General features: G+C 40.0%; 1 pseudogene; it reads right to left on the reverse strand.

Annotated features, from left to right (window-relative positions):
• Window positions 1–270: 270 nt before the first annotated feature.
• The window catches only part of LOC104278247, a 28,866-nt pseudogene continuing 14,838 nt past the window's right edge, over window positions 271–14,298 (reverse strand).

Raw genomic sequence — 14,298 nt, forward strand, 5'->3', positions numbered from 1 at the left:
ACGAGGAGTCACATGGAAAAGACAAGGGGTAATGCATACAAGTTGCTCCTGGGGAGATTCTTATTGGACTCCAGAGGAAAGAGTTGGACTAGATGATCCTTGAAGTCCCTTCCAACCTGGTATTTTATGATTCTATGATAATTAATCACACTACTGTGTATTATTCTGAAGTTTCGACGACTTTATTGGAATGCTCAGTACTTAACAATCCGGAGAAGTTTCAAGTTTATTATTTTTAACCCTGCTGTCAAATCCGACTCCGTTCAGAGACTATTTGTCTATGATCCATTCAAATTTAGAGTTAATAAAATCCATCAAATGCAGACTGATATATGGACTCGATCCATTTTTTGTCACTATAAGACAATTTTGGCTTCTCACTCAGAAATTCTGTGTCAAAGTTGTAGTTGCTTGCTGACTTCACTTTTGACCTGAAAGGAAGGTCTATTTCCCTCTTCTCCAGTGCCATCCAGTTGATGTTTTTGAAGAAAGGATGGTCTCTGATATTGCCGGTAACCCCAAGTAGTCTATGTTGGATCCCTTTCAAATAGCTTTTCTAAGATACTTTTTGATTCCTTTGAAATCCAACATGGGTAGTGAGGCATATCCACTCAGATTGACTCGAGCAATTGATCTTCATCATCCCCATGGAAAGGGGATGGTCCAATAAGCATCTTGTACAGCAGGATCCCAAATGACCACCAGTCCACAGAGAACGTGTACCACAAACTTTGCAGGACCTTGGGAGTGATGTAGTCTGGGGTCCCACAGAAAGTGCTTGCCTTGGTCTTGCCAACAACATTTTCTTTGAACATTGCAAAGTCAGCTATTTTGATATGGCCTTCTTTGTCAAGCATCACATTGTCCAGTTTTAGGTCTCTATAAATAATGCCGTTGCTGTGAAGAAACTGTAGCTCACATAAAATTTCAGGTCTATAAAATGTTGCTCTGTGGAAATCAAAACACCTCTTGTCTCTTACGTGGAACATCAGGTCTCCCCCATTCGAGAACTCCATAACAAAGAGCAGATGATCCTTTATCTGAAACATGCAGTAAAGATATGTGAGAAATGGATTTTCCCATGCAAGTGCAAGGACCTGCTTTTCCACCATGGTACATTCCACATCATCATCAATTAGCACCATATCTTTTTTTCAGAGCTTTGATAGCAAAGAATTATTATTCTTGCGAAGGGTTAAGCTATATTGGTACCATTGCTTTTGTTATGTCCACAGCTGTTTCCATATTAAAAATTCATCCCCATAACCAAATATTTACACAAATGCAAAAGCTAAGTAGTCCAGATTTTGCAATCCAAACAAATTTAGAGAGAAATCATATTACTGTTCATTATTTTTCTTTGATGTCTGTAAGAAGCAAAGTTCAAATACATTTTTATATGACTATGTTTGGTATGTATGAGATGAGAGTTTAGAAAACAAAGTTCTTTCTGCCCCTGTTGAAAATATTAGATCAAATGGGTAACTTCTCATGAGGGCATTTTCCTAAACACTTAGATAAAAAGGACCTATTACAAACCTTTTGTTCAGTAAAAGCTTCCTAGTGATGAAATCGGTGGTGTCCCCATTTCTGCTGGAGTTATGAATATATGAACGTGCACTGACGTCTTTCAAAATGGTTGCTTACTCTAAGTAAAACAGCCTGCCGGCTCAGAAAAAGTTGTTTGATAAGTAGGCTAAATGCGTTGTCATTTTCCTCGAAGGTTCAGGAAAGTACTGCTTACATCTTGTAAGGACGTGACAATTCAGTGTCTGTTAGATCTCCTTTCAAAAATAAATCTAGCCAGTAAGGTGCTGGATACTACATGTAAAGCACAGAATTTTGAATCAGGAAATTTCAAGCATTTTATTTAATAACAGAATCAAATTATCTTTTCCTTCAGTGAAGAAAAGAATGTATCATTCATGTAATACAAAGCTAAAGGAACCAGAACCTCAGTATTATTTCATTTTCTTCTGTTATTTTATATGTGCTGCAGACTTGTGCTTTAAAAGGTAATCTGACTCGAGTATCCTAGTCTGACTGGATGAGTGAGGTTTTTTTGCTGTACATCCACTTGTGTCAACACAGAAATTATGTACCATGGAAAGCATAATGAGGCAATCACAGTCATTACAGAAAGAGAAAATGATTTGTCATTAGAATGGAGATGCTCACCCTTCTGTGAAATAAATCCTAGTTAGTAAACTAGAACAAATACTGTACTTCACTTAGGAAACATGAGGTCCACACTTTTCTAGCCTAGACAGATCTATTCCTGGTCTCATTTGAATCAGAAGCAACACTCATGCAGTCACATTGACACTCCTAAAAATTGTTCACACTCCTGCAAATTAAAGAGTATAATATTTAAATAATAATTATTTTTTTAAAAGCAGAATATCCCCACTTCCCCACTGCAAATGTTGGTCCAGCTAATAAAGCATAAAGCTACCAGATTTATTAGAGGATGTGACATTCTGTAGATTTTGAGTGGCTTTATACTTCCTGGGACACTAAACACAATGAGGGGAAATGATAACTGTGAAAATGACCACTCAAAAAGGAAAAGGTCAGGTTAAATACTTTTTTAACAGATTTGTACTAGTACCAGCATTTTTGGATCAAGCTCTAAAAAGGCTTCAGGGTGAAGGCAGAATGCAGTCAACAAGGAAGAGAGAGTCACCAGAGCAGAGGCCTGCAGTTCAGATCCACACTTTGCAAACAGATAACCGTTTAGCATCCTTTTATGGAGAATGCTGTCTCACAGTCAGGAATCAATGTCAAATATACAAAATTAATGTGCCTAAAGTTAAGAAAAACTTCAGTATAAGAACTCCTACATCAGTGTTAGCCTAAATTTATAGGGAGCTTGAAATAAAGCAATGCAGTTGATAGCCCTTTTCTTTATTTTTACATATTTTTTACACAAAAAGCACAAATTCAGAGGTAATTTCAAAATAAATTTACAAAATAGTGTGGTGGGACTGTTCAGTATATCCAAAACTAAACTTTTCAGAACCTGAATAAAATGGTTTGCATATCTCTACAACTTTGATCTACATTTTGAAGGGAAATTGTCCACCAATTTCAGCTTCAGGTTGTGCATAATTTGTGTTCCCTGCTTTGAAAACCCTTACTTATCTGCCTGAACTTCCACAAAGTGAAATTAGTGTTGATTTGCTTTTTGAGGGGAAGGCTGGAAGAGTATCAAGTGAAGTTACTCAGAAGCACTGAAATGCCTCCATTACACAGATCACATAGGAAAATGGGTTTATTTTCTATTTCAGTATATGTCCTCACTGGAGGAGCTGCTGTGGACAGCCACTGCAATGCTTGAGAGAAAATTCTCCACAGGGCAGTATAGTTCCTCACATGGATAACAACATGTGTCAAGAGGGGCAAGAGAAAAAAAGAGGGGAGAAAGATAAAAAAAATGAGCAAATAGTACCCTTCGGACTTTGCGTCTGGATTTCTACTTGTAGGAGGGAGTCATTGCATTTTTTTCTGAGACATGTTTTCTTCTGGATCAGCAGACTCTATCAGTGTACTCTATAATTCAGGCCAGAGCCAGCACGAGGGAGAGCACAGCACTACTTGGCCAGGAGAGGGGAGTTGGGGAAGGAGAACTGCTGGTCGTTTCTGTTCAGCAGTTGCAGGCGCTGGTGTTAGGTGTGAATCCACCTGGAGGTTGGTCATCTAAGCTGGGGGTGCCACAGTCCTGCTCTCCTCCCAACTCCAATACTCCCGCATGTGGCATTGGAGCTCGGGACACTAGCCGATAAAATAGTTTGGGAAGCCAGACTGGCCAAAGATGAATACCTTTTGTTTTCAGCCTGCTGGACTCCCTGAACTGTTTTCCTGCTTATTTGCCTGAGTGCCAGCTGGCATGAAAAACAGGGGGGCCGGGTGGCAGGCAGGGAAAGGGCAGGACCATGAATCAGACGAGGTCAGTTTGAGCTGCTGTGGCATCACATCTAGAGCTGTGTGAGAAGGGGAAGGTCTAGCTTGAGCAACCGTTTTTTTCCAGAATAATTTTTGGCATTGCTTATGCTGGTGTCCCTGCCCCGATGGAAGGAACGGGTGCTTCTGTACTGCTAAGCTTTTTGGCGCTGGCTGTCCTTATCAGCATTAGTTAAACCAGCCCAGGGCAAATCAGGCTGATATGCTGAAAATAGCTGCCAGAGTCAAGAGATAGTCTACATTCAAGTCTCATCAACATGGTGAGATTACGGCAAAGGATTTTAGAAGGCACAGTTACAGAGCCCTAAGTAGTTCGTAATAAAGCTTTGATCCCAGGCTCTCACATTAATGCCCCAACTGGCAGAGCCAGGAGCAGCGTCACATTCCTGAGGCCAGGGACTGTGGCTTTCCAGCTTCCCCACTGGGATGAGTCCAGTAAGGTATCACTACCCCCTTCCTCACCTCACCTTCCACAGGGAGAGCACCCTGGTGATCCCTTGGGCTGACCGGATGACCAAGTTCTGCCTTTTTCTCTGTAACAACCTTGGGCTGTATCCAGTTAAGCTTTCATGTACTTGCAACAATTTAAAAATGATAACTAAATGCAATCCATTACTGAGGAAAATAAGAAGTAGTAAAAGGAAAATTATCAAACAATAGCTGAGGTTTAATTGACTTTAATTTGGGTAAATGTTTTTCACAGGCTGTCTTGTTCAGAGTTAAAATAACAGCTTTCACATTTAGCACCTCAAGCAAGTGACAGTTGCTATCAGAGTAAAATTCACACCTATGCTATGCTCCTCTTTTTGGAGAAAAAATTTTCAGCAAAGACATTTTAAGAGGGCAGTAATTTTCACCTTTGTGTCCATGTGATATTAAAGTTTAGAAATATAAGTTGTCTCTAATAGTTTTTTCTCAGAGGTTACTTGAATGATTGCATCATTTAGAAGCAGAAAGAACAGATGGCAGTTACAGTTTACTCAAACTTAAAGCTACATATTTACACTATGAATGGGAAGTAAAATCTATGTAATATAGAATAGATTTGGTTTGTTTGAAGTCCAGAAGAGGAGTGCATTGTGTGATGCATCTTTACAAAAAATAGTAATGCTATCCATCTTTTATAAGTTATATATGGGAAGTTTATTTGTATTCAAACTTCCATTGTATAGGAGTATAATTCCTTTGGCTGGAACCAATGAAATTGACAATACAGGTCTGTCCTGTAGCAAACTATCTTTTTGAGCTAATATTCACCACAGTGACGCCTTGAGTCAAGAAGGCTTCCCTTAAAAGGAAAAATAGATGTGATTTCTGGAAGTGATGAGGAAGTGCTTCTTCAGCAGCTGAAAATTTGCCATTTCCAAAAAAGGTGACATTCACATTCCTCTCTCCTCTTTTCTCTGTCTTTGTGTTGAATTTCAGTTCTGACATCTGCTGATGCCTCTATGATCCAGAAAAAACATTTCACAGAAAGCACGATCTTAGTCTCCTCTGCCCACTTTAAGCTTTGCAGTCACCAGACCTTCCTTTGTGCCAGCTTTGATAGAACTTTGATAATTGTCTCATAACTTAGTGAGCTAATTTAGCTCACCGGACTAGCAAATAATTACTCTTCTCCATTTTTTATCAGCTTGGTTTGCCTGCAGAATACATTACTGACCATTGCTGGTACCACAAAAGCAATACAAGCGCAAGCTAGGAGGAGGTGAAGTTGTCAGAAAGGATTGGAAGAACAAGCCTGTGCTTGTTTGGTGTAGCAATAACTAGATCTTCTCAGTTGTCTCATGAAATTTGGCCTTTGGAGTGAAATTAGGTGTATCTTGAGGCAGTTATGCTGAAGCACAACTACACTTGTGAAGAAGTCTTAAAGGTCTTTTCCAATCTAAATAATTCTATGATTCTAACTGCTGCATTCCCACTCCTACAACTTGCTGCTTGTGGAGGGCACATTCACAAATGAGAAGAGAAACTATATCTGAAAAACAAGACCATTCATGAGCTAAGAGTAGTGAGAGTACAGTTGAACAGGAAGATAATCACAGATATGCCAGAGGCAATCACATTTCATGCTTAATCCAAAACTGACCCAACTCAGGTCAGTTTTAAGAGTGCAGAGCCAGTCACTAATGGTGGCTTGGGCTGCATCATGAACTTTCAGACTATTTCATTTGTGCAAGGCTGGTGCTTTAGCACTCAGTCTCTTTGGTGTCTGTATCTACCACTTAAGACACCAGTGACATTTTCTGAACTGCTACTCATCTGCCACTGTTCTACTAGGCAGCCAAGTTTCTCCTGGTTGTCACTGCTGACATTATCCTGTCACTAGCATGCTGCTCAAAGCTCTTTCCTCAGTACCTGAAATCCTGGTACCCCCAAGGCAAGATCCTCCATAATTAGGAGAAAATGCCCTTTTGTACTAAGCTTGAGACTTGCTTATTAAGCGGTATGAGGGACAGCCTGTGAGCTGGAGTGCTATACGGTATTTCTAGTGACTGCTTTAACCACTGTTGTGATACAATCATCAGCCAGTGGGAAAAGTAAGGAGGTGTGTTAAGACAGAAGCTAACTGCATGTAACACTCACATCATCTGACATTGATTTGCTTATTCTGACAGAGAGACCAGATCCCACAGGCGTGCCCAGACCACTCCTAAACATCTGTGGCCTGCCAGCTCACATGCCTGAAGCTCAGACTACAACCCAACCGTGCACAGAACAGTGTCAGCACAAAAAACAGCAGGAGGAATAAAACTCAGGGCAAGAATAAGAGACAGGGAGTGCAAGTACAGGGTGTGAAAACGAAGTGTCTCATCTGTCCCACTCTTCACCTTTCACTCTTTACCAGTGTGAGACACTCTGTGCTCAGCTGGATGCTTTCTGAAATATTTCCTGTGTAGGTGTCTGATATTCCCCTTCCCCAGGGAAGCCTGGCTGGTGAGTTCAGGGCTGTAAAATCTGGTTGTCCCAGGTGTTTAGGTGTTTCAGGGTAACTGCAGCAGTTCTCACACCCAAGCTTCTTGAAGATATCTCAGTGGTAACTGTTGTTGTTCCCAACAGAATAGTTAAATAACACTGAGCATCTGTATGTTGGGGTTCACAGTTGTAAAGATTCTGATAGTATGCCCACCTGCTGCCACTCTACATGACATCATTGAAGAATGGCAATTTTATCCAGTTTGAACCTTGTGCTTCTTGGCCTTTTAAGACATCAGCTTTTACTGTTGTGAAAAACAGAACTTTCATTAAAAATGAACAAATGTCAGAGCCTGTTTGCAGTTGGTAGACTGGGAAGAAAACCGATAGAAATCACCAGAAAAAAAACCTCAAACAATAAAAATACTCTTAAATTTATTATTTTGAAGAAGACTTTTTTTTTTTAATGGAGTCTCAGTATTTGGGCCATGTGGAGAAGGATTTTACTCATAAGTTTTTGTTGTCAGTGCTACATAATAGGGTTTCCTAGCCATTTGTGAAATGGATGCCACCTCCTCCTCGTCATTTCCAAACACTCCTGCCTCTTCTGCTTAACCCTCAACTTTGCCTCTTCAGATTCCCTTTCTTGAATTCCTTTTTTTTCCTCAGGTGGACATGTATCCAGGATGCATTTAATTATGGCAATCTCTAAAATCCTGACATTTTGTCCAGCGGTGCCTAGAAGCTTGAGAATGATGAAATTGTTGTGAGTAACTTATAGATGTCCCTGCTTTAAATTCTGCAAAAGAATGAATGTGGCTGCCTAAATAGCAAACTGTGAGTAAAAGAGTCATATCGTTGGCCCCATGTTTCTTCCATTCTTCTATTATTTTCCTGGAGTACTGATCATGTACCTTCCAACTAGACCCAGCTGACTGATACATGGGCAAATATAACAGAAAACAACCTTTGCCCTTTATTGCTTCTCTCATCATAGCCACACCCACTGGGTACAGCAGGGACTTTGGCCCAGAGAACCCAGGGTTTTTTTCCAGAGTTAAGTTTCTGATTGTCCAGGTTGGAAGTTCTAGAGGAGCTTTCCCTCATGGAGGCAAACATAAAGGTCTAAAAACTTTCAGTGCAGAACTTTACCAGATTCTGGAAGGGAGTGTATGATGTGGCTGTTTGAGATAGCAGCACATGTTGCTCACTGACCTGAAGAGAAGCTTTTGTTGATATTTTTATTCCCTGCCCAGTGCACTTAAACAACACGCTGTTGTAACAGAGAGTTCCAGTTGGTCTCCCAGGTTGACTTGTATGCGTTTCTTGTTGCTGGATCATTTAATAGCACACTGCTGTAAAATCTGTGAAAATTTCACTTGGTAAAGGTTTTTTGTGGTTTTGTGGGTTTTTCCTTTTTTTTTTTTAGGTAGGGTTATGTAATTTTCCTTCCTACAGTAGAAACAGGTTGGGTTGGTTTCAATAGTGCTTTGTAATTACATTAGCTCAGGAAAAAATGCTGACAGTGTAAGGAATACATACTTTTACTGATAACAACCTTTGTAATGTCTTGCGTAACTATTTGCAATGAAACCTGTTTTAAATGGCCTCCCAGAGAGCAAGTGAATAGTATTTGTTCAATAAAAGTAGCCCCTAACTGGAAGTCTAGCACTTTTAACCTAACAACAAACTATAACAATGCCATTGTTTATTGCAAGTGGTACTTACTGCAGAACTGTGGTGTGTTTGGGGACATTCTGCTAGTAGCCTTCTACAAAGAAACAAAACTACTTTTCAAAGTCTGTAATTTGTTTTTTCTGAAAGCGTTTTTTCCCTTTCCTCCATGGTTTCAGCTTATTGCCTCTTGTTAAGGCAGATTTCAGTGGTGAATGTCATCCTGAATTATATTTTAATCTTTCATCAATTAGTGAAATGCTCCAGGAGGATGAGCAAAATGTATTCAGAAGTTCAAAGCCGAATGGCATGATGTGGAGAGGAGAATGGGTAGGCAGGACAGCTAGAGTCTTAGTTTTACTGCTTGTCAAAACCTCTGGGCAATTTGCTTCCTATGTCTGTTCCCTGGTTGTTTCATCTGAATAACTGTAGAAGTAAATATTTGCTTGTCTGAAAGGGATGGTATGAAAAAGTAAAATCAGTAACTTACACTTGGCAAAACACTTTGTCCTATCTCTGAAACACTGAAGTGCAAGAAATACTATAGGTGCTATAATGTCCTTTCATAGGACAATTTAATGTGTTTTATGACCTCTCACTGAAAGTTCAGAGGTCTGTTTACAGTACAGACCAGCAAAGGGTGATGCTTGGTCTGCAGTCACATCAAAGGAAGCCATCCTGGCCCTCCCCTTCACACGCTCTCCCTGCTCTGCATTACTCCTTTGTGCTTGGGCAACATTCATTGCCTTGCACTCGCTGGGGAGATGGGATCAGGCAAATCCCACAATTTAAGAGGAGGAAAGAAGCATCAACCCAGGATACATGAGGGTTGGGGCCTGCCTATTTCAGCAGCCGCAGGAAACTTTTAAACAAGCTCAGCTGCCTTGTGAAACCTTACCTTGAGACAGCACGGGTGGATGAAAGCTCTTGATACTTCACCTAGACACAGGCTGCAAGAGGAGCCCAGGCACCACTGGCATGAAGGGCCCAGCTCCCAGCCAGGTCAGAAAAGTCAAAGCTTCCCCTTCCTGGCAAGGTGCAGCTCCCTATCAGCCCCCAGGCAGCAGCTTAGGATGGTTTCAGCAGCTGCCAGCACAGCCCTGCTGTTGGCAGCCTTTTTCTTTACCCTCTTGCTGAGTCAGTTCCTGAACCAGTCACTGCTGGTTATGAGTACGCATGCAAGGATTGGTTACCAGTTTGCATATGAGCGTGGGTTCCTGACAGCATCATCGCAGGAGGAATATTTTTGCAAAAAGCCAAGGATGGCTGTGTGGCTGCGATTATTACATCAGCTAAAGTGGTTGTCATTTTAGCTAAATCTGCTATTAAAACCCTGTCAAAACTAAGTATGTTGTTGTCTGTTTGTGCTACAGTGGTGTCTAAAGGCTCCACTTACGAGTCGTGACTCTATTTCACTAAGTACACTTAAGCATGTATAACACAAGTAATACGTCTGCTTTGTTCTCTGAGGCTAGTGTTTCTTTTTAGTACTCCTAAAGGTGTGCAATTAAGCTGTCATAATGAACCCAGATATTTGGAGATACATTCTCAGTGGAGATACAGCACTTTAATTTTACAACAAAGTAGTATTTCTTGGATGAAAATTGACTTGGTATTGTAACCTCAGACCAGGTCAAACATGATTGATTTTTAGTGTGGCTTTATTTCATAACAGGCCCTTTTTCTTGTTGCTGTAGCCTCCTAGCATTTTTTGTGTGTGTATTCATTTAAGATTTCTACTGTTTTTCTTCTCCGTCAGAGATTACTCCATGAGCAGAAGCAGCAAAACAGCAAGTGTATTCACACCTCAGCTTCTCCAGTTTACTGTTTGGAAATCCATCGAATCAAAGGGCTTTCAGGTCATCAGCTTCAGCATGAACCAAAGTGGCCAGAAAAGGGAAGGAAGAACAACCCTTCTTTTTGTTGCTACTTTTCCTACCTGATGTAACTTTTGGTGGCTGGAGACTGGCGGGGTATTTTAGTGGAAGGAGTGGGGCAGGACACCCTAACACTCTATAACACTCTTTTCTTTTTAAGCAAATGTTTATAATTTGCTTTAGCTGGCCTGAAGCTACTTCATACATTCTATCCTTTAGCAGTGCAGACAAATCAGTATGACATAGAATTGAAATTTAGTCAATGTATGCAAAAAGTTGAAAGGTGTCTAGTGAGGAAAAATAGTAAATGCCTCTAAGCTAAATATGAAACAAACAAAAGGAGGTGGTTATGATACAAGTAACAACACCTAACTGCGTACTGGCTATCTATTTATGTTTCCTCGGAGAGAGAGGCTTAAACAAATATATGGAATAAATTAACTCAATGGCCTTACTTTTTTTTTCTTTTTTGGGAGGGGCGGTGGAAGTGTATCCTTTGATGCCACTGACAAACAAAAGAGAAAGCAGAAAGGTGTTCTGTGCAATAAAAGATGATGCTACCTGACAAAGCAGAGGCCAAGAAGGTGAATAGATTTAAAAGATGTAAGAATATATAGACTAATTCTCAACCAACACAGGACTAAAAAAAAATAGTATTTTTGACATGGTGGTAAAAACAAAATAGTGGTATGGTGGTATGATCAAAGTGATGAGGCTGGAAAAAAAATGTTTTTACTAGAATTTAGAAAACAAGATTGTATCTGCTAAACTGCTGGAAAAGCAATGGCAGCAGCTTATCTACATGACTTTGCTATAACATAAGAAGCAAACACTTTGTATTTTAAGAACAACTTGCCATGAAGTTGCTGAACAATTATTTATAATGCAGCTACAATGTGCCACTGGTTGAAGACAGAGAATAGAACTAAGCTTCAAGTGTGTCTTGGTTTATGAAGACTCCTGTGGTACCCTCAGAACCAGGGTAATGCTTTATGTCACCTCTGTCTCATGAGATCTTTTCCAGATGCCTTATACTTTCTTCTAATAAAATCTATTGCCTTTCTCTGCAGATGTTTATCTTTTAGAGAGTTTTAGAAATGGCAAGTACCTCTCCAGATAGTCAAAACAATTCTGGTGTTTTCATTTGGCTTCATGGATTTAAAGTGAAGACCATACAGTCTTCCCCTCACAAATTCAGATTCTGATATCTTTGCCTCAATCACGTTCTGCTCTCTCCTTGCTTACATACAAATGGGAACTGAATGGCCTATTATGAATATTACAATATTTGTATATTCCTAATTGCACAGCAGTTACTCTTACTAACTCTGAGGACCTCCACTGCCACCAGTAACGATCTGTTTCTCGCACAGGGACTGTTACTTTTATGCAGGAGAAAGATTTTTCTCAAGACCTAGTCCATGACTCATTCCACCAGAAATACTTCAAACCTGCCCATATAGGCACAAATATGAACAACATTTTTTTTTCAGTTCTCTTTTAATTCAGTATCACAGCTGAGATAAATATTTACTAAAAACAAGCCTAAACAAAAACCCTCAAATGCTATTCTTTCTTGCCAGAGAGGGGAAAGGTTGAACCAGATGCTGATCTCTATGTTTCCACTACTTATCTCTTACATTCGTTATCTCTTGCTGAGCAGAACACAGCCATGTTATAAACATCAAAGGCTGATTGGACTGGAAAGAAGAATTATGAGATTTTTGACACGTGTTTTAAATGTGTTGGAAACACACTATGACCCTGTGAAACTACCCTGGATAGAAAGAGCTGCCCGTGTAGCTGTTGTGCCACCAGCCCAGGGCTGCCCTGGGAGAGAGCACGCTGGCAAACGCTGCTGACTCAGAGCAAAGGCTCATCCCTATAGCTCCAACACTCCCAGTAATGGTTATCCTGTCCATTCTCCCTTTCTAGCTGCTGTAACTGCAGGCATAGGATTTGAGAAGGTGTTTTAGAAGAGACAGACTTCACTCTCTGGAGGTGAGACTATCGATGTTTGACAGAGGAAGGTGCAGTTCAGCACTATTGAACCAATGCTCCCAGGCTTACCCCGTACCATGTCTCCCTCTTCTCTAGCTCATGCCTTTTCAGACAATTCTGTTACAAAACAACCCCTCAAAAGTCTGCAGGACTGCTGGGAGAAGCAAACAGCAAGGGGGAAGGGGGGAGATGAATGAGGAGCTGCTCAGGGCTGGGCTGGGGCCCGTAGCATGTCCTTCAGTAGCACTGAAGGAACAGCACGCTGCACCGAGCGTGAAGAAGCTAGAAAGAGGATGCAGCCTGAACTATGGGTTTGTGCCCATCGAAGAAACTGTCACTGACATTTTTTAATAGATGTGGAGGTAAGGTTCCCAGTTACAATCTCATGTATTTGAAAATGTTGACCGCAGGCCATACAAATGAAGGATGTATTAATAGGAGCAAATAAAGCTAGACAAATAATGTTTGACACTTCCCTACATCCTCTGCTCAGCTAACTCAGTACACTTCTACATTCAGAGAGCTTATTGGTAGGGATACATGGGGAACAATTACAGCAAAAAATGCTTTAGGTAAAATGGGTTGATAAAGGCAAACTGGACCGAGTTCAACAATTTAAGTGCATTTTGAGCACTAATAAATTCATCAGCGCTGGTGAAGACATAATCTTTTAACAAAGTGAGGCAAGTAAACAAATATAAGAGATAGGGTTGTAGTTACCCTAGGGGAAGAAATAAGAAACAACCAAATGAATAAAATAATTCTTTGAGATAAAGAGCCTGCAGGGACCATGTAAATTCAAGCCAACACAGATGCCAGCTTCAGTTTTTAAAGACCAGGAGGGATGCTTAGAAATGCAAACCTTTTCTTTAAAAAATATGATTATATTCAGAATAATTCATTAAAGAACTACTTTTCTGCAGGTCTTCAAATTCTTAACTGTGACTCTGAAGGGAGTGAGGCTATTTAAGGAAAAGGTACAATACAGAAGCAGAAAAAAAGATATTCTTCAAGAAGACAATAAAGACAGCCTTTAAAAATGTAAAAGCCCAACCTTCCAAAAAAAAAGCAAACAAAAAACCCCATTTCATGCAAATATTGCATTGCATGCAAAACAAAACAAACAGTTCTCTGAACCATGAATCAAACTGTGGTGCTGCTTAATCTGTAAATGTAACTCTCAAAACAAAGGGATGCTCTAATGACTTTTTTGTTATTACTGTCATCATGGGCAGAAAGGATTTTTTTAAAATGTGCCTATTTCTTTACATTAAGAACTCACTGTCTCAAAAAAGGTCCTTCAGATTTTCAAATATATGTCAGGAATTCACAGTAAATACTGTTTTAAAGTTCGTTTTCATCTAAGAATTAGTCAACATGTTTGTCACTTTATAGTGGTACTCTAATTATACTGTTTTGTGCCAGTGTAGACCCGTGTTTAGACAGAAGGCTACAGTGATGCAAATGCTCTTTCCCCCTTCCTCTTTCGCAAGAGCCTGTGCTCAAAAATTACCTTCCAGACAAGACCAAAGGCAGGAAAAAAAAATATTTTAAATAAAAGATACTCCTAAATATGATGTCCGAGCTATACATTATAAAAGAAACGAAAATAATTAATTATAAAAAAACACCTAGAGTGCTTTTAAGATTCTGAAATGACTCAAAGCAGCGTTACCAGCATGAGCTAGTTCTGTCAGGAACCACAGCAATAAACGAAAGGTGAAAGTTACAGCTGTTTTGCAAAGTAACAAAAAAAAAAAAAGTGGTGTTTTTTGTGAATTTCAGAGATCTAAAGAAGAGCTTTCTTCAGCTAAAACCAGAAGTCAAGAAGTAGAACCAAATCCAAAGTAAATCACAGACAGGAAAA

Source organism: Apaloderma vittatum, unplaced genomic scaffold (assembly GCF_000703405.1).
Source record: "Apaloderma vittatum isolate BGI_N311 unplaced genomic scaffold, ASM70340v1 scaffold8508, whole genome shotgun sequence".
NCBI lineage: Eukaryota > Metazoa > Chordata > Aves > Trogoniformes > Trogonidae > Apaloderma > Apaloderma vittatum.